The following is a 10,465-nucleotide window of genomic DNA, read 5'->3' on the forward strand; positions in this document are numbered from 1 at the left end:
AGCTCTGACACTTTGCAAAGTACTGTGTTTAGGACAACTGACATTTATTAAAAATGGGAGAACAGACTTCATGCAACACTGGCTGCAGCCAACATAGATTAGAAACTTTGTGCCTAAGTGCAGAGATACGGCTCACTGAGACCAGGGTGTTTTGTAGCGTCATTTCAGTATCAAAGAACTTTTAACTTGGGTGCAAAAACAAGCCTGCTGAGAACATAAGTGGTTACTCTTGATTCTTTGTGGACTCACTCAGTCCTCTCCAGATTTAACTATGTCCTTTGTCAGATACAACAACAAATTAAGTTAATTTACATTTCGTGGAAATGCGGATTTCTGAGTCTGCTACTTGAAACTTTTCAGAACATAATGCTCCCACAAAGATGCATTTTTGTTTGGTTTGGTTTTTAGTAGAAGCACTGCACTTGGACAGCACCTTTTGTATCACAGCTTTTCAACATACAGAGCCCTGTTGAGAGCTGGGAGAATGCATTTGACTGCAGCTTAGCTGAACCCAAAATCATGTTCACCCCACAGGCAGACACCCCAAGCATCACTTTTAACAGGCTTGCTGTCTCAGGAGGGCTAGGCAGAAGGGTGTGAGCCTGTGTGCTAGGCAAGCACATACAGACTGCTTGCTGTCAGATGTATTGTGAGGGTGGTTACCTAGCCCCTGTTACCTCCCCAGGGTAAAAATAAGTCTCTTGTACAGTGGCTTGAAGAGAAAAAACCTGTGTTCCAAATGCATCTTCCCTATGTTTTGTTTATTCCTGTACCTCATTGATGAATGATTCCTTGAAAAGCCATAGATTCTCATTATGTCCAGTACAGGGGAAAATGTCATGTTTTTACCCAGTTGCATGCAGCTAAGTGCAATGAATAGCATCATGAGTGACAGTGTAATTACCAATCACCAAGAAAAGTCTATACAGGTATAATTTAATCCCCCTCATTCATGCTTTCCCAGGAACAAACTGTTCCAAACATATTAAAATTTTAATTTTCAAGGATAATACTAGATTTAACAAGATAGCTAAAACCAGAGGGTTTGCATAAAAAGTGAAAAACAAACATAAATGTTTTTATTGCTCGTCTATTACTCATTATCTCTTATCTGACAGTGGACAGTGATTTCCATTTGGCAGTAGAAAGCTGATGTTTTCAGTAGTGTTGGAGTCACAGTGTACTCAAGGTCAGAGCTGGGAACATTCCAACAACAAATATCTATCGTGGACAGCAATCCATGGAAAAGAAAGGTACACTCTGAAAAATAAGTTAGCTAATTTAGCAAATAAAATACTATTAGTATTTATACAGAAGAGCAGGAGAAAAACAGGAAGGGGAGAATGGCAGTGATTATCTTATTCAGGTTATCTGAGGAGAGTACTGGTAGCACTTGACATGACATCTTAATGGGGAGCAGACAATTGTGTTGTCTTTATCAGACAGCAGCTTATTTGCTGAGGACTTAAACCTAAACCGAAACTTACCCTCACTAGTTAAAAAGTTATGCTAACAGAAGAAGATTGGAGCAGGCAGAGGCAGCAGCTGACTTAGAAGGAAGGATTGTTCCTTAATCAGGACAGAAAATTAGGTGAACAGAGGTGACAGATGAGGCGACAAAGCCTGGCTAAGTACAGAACTGGGAGATGCCTCCCTTATTATTCAGGTGTGCTGTCTCTGCTTGCCCTGGAGGGCTGTAGGAATGAAGCCAACCAAGTTAGGGTAAGGCTGGCTGAAAAATCTGAAGAGCCAGGTCCTGAAACAGAAGAGTGGAAGAGGAGAAAGAGGGCTGAGAAGAGGAAATTGATGTTTCTTAGAAGGATACATGGTGTTAGTTTGCCCTGTAGCTATAATAACTAAGAAAACACTTTAAGAGTTGGCGCTGGCGGGGTTTAGCACCTTTAAGATGCTGTGACAAAGAATATCATTGGGGTTTTCAGGATTTGGGTGTTTGTGTGACTGCCATTGTCAGCTCCACAGAAATCTTCAGCTGGAGTTGCTATCCGAATGTGCCAGCTTTACACCCGGGAGCAAGAGTCCCATCCCAGAGCCTCCAGTGCCCAGGGGTTGTGGCTGTGCCTGGCCCAGTGCTCTTCCTCTTCCCTTGGTGCGCAGCTTCTGCTTCTGGGACTGCATGAGGGAAACCTGCTCTTTTCCCTGTCTTCACTTGTTTTCAGCTGGGTCTGGGGTGATCCTGGGTTATTCTACCCTCTGTTCTCTGCAGATCATTCTGTCTCCTTTCTGTAACATCAAAGCAAAATTCATACAAGAACGCTTTTGTTAGATTAATTGACATGGTTGGATGAAGAATAGATGAGCTCTCAAGCAGAGTTCTATTCTGATTACATTTTCAGGACTTTTTTTCAAGTGACTTGGACAAGAGCTTACATTACAAAAGTTGCCTGTTCATCTCCAATTAAATTGGGTGGGTTAAAGTAGATTATCTTTTCTCATACGTCTTGTTTTGCTCTTTTTATCATTTAATGGTTTAGCTACAGCACTTGTATGTCATCTTCAGTCCTTGAGCTGTGGTCCTCGCCATTCCGTCCCTTATCGCTTCAGCTGTCCCATTCGATTAAAAATTTACAGAAATTCAGGGAATTGGGCTAATCAAGAGAAGTAGGTATTTCAAGTAGATGTCTCTTAAGTATATGCTTATTTCTGATTAGGTGGTGGTGAAGTGTTTTTCTTGAAATTGGGCCATATATTTGCCTAAGTAAGCAAACCTGTAGGTGTGAAAATAAATATTTTGTTAAGTGATGTCTGCTGTGAAAAGAAAAAAATATGGGCGGGTGGGGAGGTGTGTGAAATAAATACAAACTGATAATAAACAGAATCTGAGAGGACAGGAAATGAATGATACACCATTACCTATGGAGTTTTAAGTCAATATCTTCCTTGAACAGTTCAGTTTAACAAGTTCCTAATACCAAGCAGAGTCTTTTTCAGTAAGTAAGCCATTATTCAAAAACCATAAAATAGTTTATAAATTATGTAATTGATTAAATCGGGATGGACACTTGCATGAAAACAGAATATTTTGATGTTCATCCTTCCTCCAAATGCAGTTTTCCACACAAAACCCTGGTGGGGACACTCAAATTGGTTTTGGACAGCTGTCCCAGTGGATGGATTACCAGCCCTTCATTGGTGATCCCTGCTTCACCACAATAACTTAAAATGGATTGGGCCACTGAATTGCACTAAAGCTTGTTCAGTTTTACTAAGGAGCACTTTAGAAGCATTTAGTCTTTTTAGTTGTTTATCAGTAGCTCTCTGTATCAGTAGCTCGTTGAACATGTCCAGAAAAGCTCCTAGAAACGGTTTCTTGTGAAAACATCTTGAAAAAGAGCTTCATTTTCATGAGAGCAAGAAGGAGCTTTTAATCACTATACCTCCTCTTGTTAGGCTTTGCTCAAAAAGATTAAAATTTAGATCCGGTCCCTCAGCAGTCCTAGGTGGAAAACCTCATTAATGTAACATCTAAGTTTAGAAAGAATTGGTGTTTTTTCTATTTCGTTTTAAATCCTTTTTTTTCTCATGCTTGTTCAGTTGTTTATCATGGTAGAAGGCAACCCATTCAACTGGAGTTCTTTACTCACTGACTATTTTTGGGCATATTGCTATTTCAGCCAGTCAAAATTGATTTCTTTAGTGTTGACTCTCAGTGTCTCTCATGAAATTATGGTTATCTTTCGGATGGAATAATGTAAATTCTGTTCCCTTTTGTTGCAGACCAGTTTCACTTTTTTTCTGCACAATTCACTGTATTTTTTTCCCAATATGTAATTCAGATTCTTTTAGAAACTGCTCCAGACTTAAAAGTACAGCCAGTGTTCTGCTTCAATCTAAACAACAATTTATAAACATATGTATGAGAAAGATTCATCTCTAAGGATGTTCACAGGCTGTGGGAACTGGCAAAAGAGAGTTAGCCGCTGAGCCTGCTGATTTATAGCACCCAGGAAGGAAGCACTGGAATTGTGGAGCATTGCCAAGGCTTGTGCCCATGGAACAAGACATTTATTGCAATATACTCTCTAAAACTGTTAGAGGGAGCCCTGCTTCCGTCACCAGCCACAATTATTCCTGCAAGTGTCACAAGTGCAGTTCCCACACACACTCAGTTTTTTAATGAAAGTACTTGGCAATAACCACCAAACACTTCAGAGAGATTATTTATCCAGGCAAATCGCTTCATGTCATAAATAGCTAATCAAAACATGCGTGATGGAAACCAGGAGATACCTGGGCACTGGCATGATCTGCCTGGAGGCAGAGGGTCACACCAGAGCCTGATGGCCCCACAGAGACTGTTAGCAGGAACAGTGCAGTGCCACGTGTGCCTCCAAATTGCCTGGTAAACAAACCACTAACATAACAAGGTACTTCTCTAGATTTTACACTGCACGCATGGGGTTTTTGTGAGACACTTCATAAACTCCTAATTCCTTCTGTTTGGTTTTGGTCATTATTTCTGAAGCACAAAACATAGCACTCCACTTCTCTCTTAGACCTCTCAACTGATGTCTCTACATCACTACCATAATCCCCTTTCAAGATTTTGAACAAGCAAGCAGCTGTGCCTGTTACATTTAAGAGATATATATTTAAGAACACTGTTGTTTACAACATGAGTGCATTCCTCTCAGCAAACAGTTCTAGTACAGTCAACATCTGCCTCTGTACCTAATGGTTTAGAAGGTATTTAAGGTACCAAATTAGTATATTATAAAAATAGTTTCAGGGCTTGGGGGTTTTTTTTCCTGTCATCCCAACTAAACCAAGTTAATTAGGCTTCTATATTTTTCCATTCATTCACCATTTTGAAAAGAATTCTGTGCACTAATACATAATAAAGTAACTGAAACACTAGAATGACTTCCATTACATTATATCATATTCAACAATTTATGCAGCAGTGCATTAATATGTAAGTAATTGCATGTGTAATCAATCACGGCTCCTTCCCTTGAATGAGTTCTTGCTGGTGTAGGCTAAGGCTGGCCAGTACCAAACAGATAAAATAGAGTCTTTACAATTTTTCATGGGAAGCAAAATCCAAAACTAGGGCAGGGGGTGGGGATGTCAGATTGAATTTAGCTATTTCTATTCCTTTTCATTCTTTTATTTTCCTATAAACAAATTGAAACAGCTGACTTAGCTGATTCCCAGGATCCCCAAAGACAAAGGAAATGCCCATCTGTGGCTGACAACACTTGAACCCCACAGGCCCTCAAGTGTGCCTGCCTTGCCTGGTGCCAAGCCAGGGCTTTCAGCTCCGAGACCACCTTCCCAAAATAGGACTGCTGGCTCCAGGCTTGCAGTCCAGTGCTGGGATTCCTGCAACTTGCTGGCAACTGGCATCCCGAAAACTAAATATGTCATTTGCCTGCCCGCCCGCCCGCCCAGAGTTTATCAAGAATCACCCACCTGAGGCGAATCACCCACCTGAGGCCACACTGTGATCTCAGAAATGCCCATTAGGTTGTGTGGCCTTGACAAGCAGCACCTGGGCTGAGCTTCTCTTGAGTTACCAGAGGCACTGTCTGCTCCCAGGATCTGGTGCTGGCTAATGAGCAAGTCCAGGTGGACAAACATTTTCATTATTGAACATTCAAAGAAAGTTGCCAAGCAGAATTGCAATCCATTATGACTAACATTGTGACCCTACAAACACTGGTCCTAAGTGAGACCTTCTTTGAGCTTGGGGGGATTTCCCACAGGGATGGAGCTGTACAGGGATTGTACACACGTGAACAGGCTCTGGGGCCGTGAGCATGTGATGGTGAATGTGCTACAGCAAATGGAGTAGGAATGTTGCTCTCCAGTTTCCTAAATGCATTAGGTTTGTAAGTCAGGCCTAAAAGTGACTGTCATGGTTCTAGTAAATGCCACAGAATGCTTTGTTAAATTCTTTCAATTAGGCTATCAATTTATTGCTGTTAAGTTTAAGTACTGTTAAAATCCCAAGGCCTAAAGCTTTGGTCAAGTCCAAGGCTACGTTTTGTAGGGAGGTCCACTCTGAACCCTGTAACTCAGTGACAGGATCTCCCTTATTCCTTTGTATCCTCAGCCTTTCCCATTCTTACTCTTTGTCCTGTCCTCAACTTCCACATACACCACTTTTGTTTGATTTTAATTTTAGATTGATTGATTCAAAATTTTGTTCTGTGTGCCTGAACTACGTAGTGAATAGAGTGAAACATGCCAATTAACTTTGTTGCACTTCCACTTTTACATTGAACCTGATTTGGCAATACCTTCTCTAGTGATTCCTTGAGCAACCTGAAACATTGATTTGTGACAAACATTTTTAGTCAATTAAAATTAATATTAGAATTCTGCAACCATGAAACTTTCTCCTGGTACATATCCAGGTAGCCCAGCTGTCAGTGAAATACAAGAGAGGGATATCAAGAAGTGTGATAAACAAATACGCCACATGCATATGGAAACACCTTCTGTGTTTTATAATAAAATTTGTGCCTCATGGATGTGTTCCCTGCTCTGGCTTTCCATTCTTCTTCACTTGTAGCAGGAACTTCTTGATACCAATAGTTGTTTTTCTATCCAACCAAGAGTATCCATGGTGATGTTTATAAGAAAAAAATCTAATTATCTTCATAAAAGTGTTCTTCCAAGAGCTGGTTTGATACACGTTTGTTTGGGTGGGTTTTTTTTTGGTCAATGATTCATGTTGGCTATCAAGCTCAACACCACAATGCAGGCAAAGATGGAAGGAGAAATAAGAAAGGGGACATTTAGAGCTGCAAGAACTACAGAAGTGGTACTGTTTCAGCAGCAGGAGTGCTGGCATATACACAAGTGTACACTGCCTCTCCATCTCACAGAATTAACCCAACAACAGGACTGTGAAGAGCAGTAAACTCATGAGGAGTGGGTGCTCAGTACACACGCCTTTCTGAGGCTGCATGAGGCAAAGACTGAGTGTTAAAAATGTGGATGAGGTAGAGAGGAAAAGGAAACAAAGATAATTAGAATCTTAACATGGGGGGGGGGGGACACCAAAATATCTGTGGACATTCTCCCAACTTAGTTTTTGAAAGAGAAGGTTAAAGAGTAACTGAGGAACCTGCCCTTGGAATGTTGTTTGTCTTAGTGGCTTATTCATACCATTTATCCAGCCCTTAGTCATGACGGCTTCTCATTGATCCTGACGTGCACTTTTAAAAAATAGCAAGGTACAAATCCCCTTCACATTGCTCCTGGAACCTTCTCTCTCCTGTGATGCCAAAGCCAGTCCTGTGCAGCTGAATGCTGTGCTATGACTTGCTGCTCACTGTAGGACCGTGGTGGCTTGTTTGGCTGTCGTTTTACCCTCACCTTCCCTGCTGGTGTGCTGCACTCACCTGGTGAGTGTTGCCGTGTGCTGACACAGGGGCGGTGAGGCAGCCGTGCTTTGCCAGGGGGTGAGTGCAGGGTCTCACACAACCCCTGTGGTCAGCAGCCTCTGCGGGGACACCCTGTGAGCTGCACTCCGAGGAAATATCCTTGGATTCTCTGGAGACCACCGGAAAGTCCTGTCGCTCACAGATGTGTCTGAGAACACCCCATGAGCACAGGCACCCAGCAACTGAAGAGCTCAGCACAGCTCAGTGCTGGGAAGTGTCAGGCTGGCTGCTCCAAGGGAAAGTGATGCTGGAGCAACCCACAGACCTCCTATGGTGAACCAAGCGGCCCAAGGGAAGGCCGTGGACAGTGCCCACCTGGATTTCAGTAGAGCCTTTGGCACTGTCTCCCAGAAGATCCCTACAGGACCTTTGTCACAAGTGAAGAGGCTCAGAACAGCTGCTTCTGGGCAGCCTGGAAGAGAGAATGCCCAGGAGGGGTCTCACTGCTGTACACCAATACCTGAGAGGAAAATGAAAACAAGACAGAGCTGGATCCTTACCAGCAGGAACCGGTGACAGGGAAAGAGTCAACGAGCACAAACTGAATTAAGTCTCCCCCTCTGAATCCCAGGAAACCCTTTTTCCCTATGAGGCTGACCAAGCACTGGCACGGGCTGCCCAGACAGGTTGTGGACACATACTATCCTTGGAGACACTAAAAAATGATGGCAGGTGGTTTCTAGCTGTTCCTGGGTGATCAGGAGGCTTGTACTGGATGACCTCCAGAGATCCCCTCCAGCCTCAACCAGACTGTGTTTTTGTGAAGGTGTCCTAAGCTGCATGGAAACCAAGAAGTGTCTGTGACACTGCTTTGAAATTTCACAGGATTTTAGCCTGTGAAACTGACTAGGAATTATTGCAAAGCCAAACTAGGTAACACCTGAGGGTAGCATCTCCTTGGGCTCAGCTTCCTCTCAATTCCATAAAATTCTTGCCCTGAGTGGCCGGAAGAAGTGTGGTGGTGAAGAAGGTCTTTGGTGGGTTGTTTCTCTGTTCAGTGCACCTAAGGAGATCACAAAGTCGAGCCAGAGACACCTCGGTGCAGTCTCTGCTCGGAGCAGGGGTGGCCGCTCTACACCAGGAGAATCCGCCGGAGGTGCTGCGGGGTGAGGGTGTGGGGGTGTGAGAGGGGACGGGGGATCAGAAGGTGCGGGGGTGATGGGGTGTGAGGGGGCAGTGAGACAGTGTGAGAGAAGGAGGGGGTGCATGTGGGAGGGTACGTGGGGTGACAGGAGGGGTGGGAGGTGGGTAAGAGCAGGGTGGTGTGGGATGCAAGGGGTAAATGGGATGTGTGGGGTACGAGGAGGGCAAAGGGTGTGGGGGCTGTGTGGGGTGTGAAGAGTCTGATGGATATCTGGGGTGTGAGAGGTTTCAAGGAATGTGAGGGGTCAGGGATATCTGGGGCTTGAGGGGTGTGTGGGGTGTGAAGAGTATTTGAGGTGTGAGGGTGTTTGGATGTAGATGTGGAGGGGGGGCTGAGTGGAAGCAGGTGTGGGCCCCTGCGGGGTTTGAGGGGACACACTGGGATGTGAGGGGGCTGTGGGGGGAACAGCGGTGGGGCACACGGCGGGATCGCGAGTGCGAGGGGGCATTGGGGCCGTGCGGAGGTGGGCTCGGGGGTGGGGGCTGCGAGGGGCAGCGGCTGTGCCGAGGCCGAGGGCGGTGCCGGGGGCGGCGCTCGGTGTCCCGGTGTTGCCGAGTGTCCCGGTGTCGCTCGGCGCCGCCGGGAGCGCCAGGAGCGGCGGCTCCGTCCCGTCCGCCGGGAGCAGAGCGCGCAGGGAACGGCGCTGCCGCTTCGGGTAAAGTATTTAAACTAATTCTCACAGCCTTTATTTAGTGCTCGTGGTGTTTATATGCTACTGTGTTGCGCTGCCACTTCTCTGCGGAGAAGTTTGCAGTCCTTGCTTTTTCCCAGCTCCTCGCAGGGAGCCCTTTAGAGCCGTCAGGTTGCAAGTTGTAGTGGAAACTTCGGGGTGGTGGTGGAGCAGTTTTAGCAGCATTGGGATGGTATTTTTTTTTAATCAAAAGTAACTCGTATGTGGTAAATTTAAACTAGCAGAACAAGTTTTTCCTACCTTGACTGAATCTGCCGGGTTTAATGTGCTTATGAAGAATCATAAAAATACCTAAATGTTGATGCTCTTTTAGTGTGAAAGCAGGTCTTTTTTTCCGAGATGAGAATCAATGACAATTTTACTGGAATGATTCTAGACTCTCTAAACAACTGTGAGAGCTTGTTTAACTGTGAGGGTGCTGAGATACGGTGGGCAGGAAATCTGGCTCTCACATTAAATAGGTGAGGAATACTTTGCAAGAACTCCTTCATTCATATCACACATTCATGACACTGTTGCCTGTGTTTATTTGTTATAACATCGATGGGTTCTTTCCCCCTCAGTGCTGTGATTAGACTGTTAGATTCAATAGTTTTCATACTATGAGGTGCCTGGTGCTATTTTGTCTCAGAGTACTTTCCAGGACAATATTACTGTTCGAAAACAAAACTAAGCCCTTTCTAGACAGAAAACACAGTGCAGGAATATTATTTGTACAAGAGTAAGAGGACTTGTGGGTGATTTGGCAGACCAGTCCATGATTCCAGTGTCACACTGAGTCCCGTGAGTTCCTCATTCCTCAAACTGCTTTAAAGCTTGAAGCTGCCTTTCAAAGTTTCCCTTCACAGGTGAGAGGTAACTGTGTCAGTCACAATAACTTAGGAACTCATGGAGTACTTCTGATACAGCAACATTTAGGAATGCAGTATAATCTGAATCTGTTCAACACCTATCTGCAATGAATTATCCAATAAATTACTAATTTAGGGCATCTGCTTGACCTGTGGTCTTTCACTTCAAAAAAGCCAGCTGTGGGGGTTTTGGAGCAGGTTGTACCCAGTCCAGGTGTGATATGATTAACAGATGAAGTTGTGGCTGTCATCCAGCACTTGGGAGTGTGTTCTGCATTATGTTGTTCCTGTTGTCAATCTGAAATGCTTTCTTTTGATTATACAGTGTCTGATTCTGAAGTGTTTGTGGGTTTCTCTTCCCCAT

This window comes from Chamaea fasciata, unplaced genomic scaffold (genome assembly GCF_029207755.1).
Source record: "Chamaea fasciata isolate MVZ Bird 193981 ecotype frontalis unplaced genomic scaffold, bChaFas1.0.hap1 SCAF_4, whole genome shotgun sequence".
Taxonomy (NCBI): domain Eukaryota; kingdom Metazoa; phylum Chordata; class Aves; order Passeriformes; family Sylviidae; genus Chamaea; species Chamaea fasciata.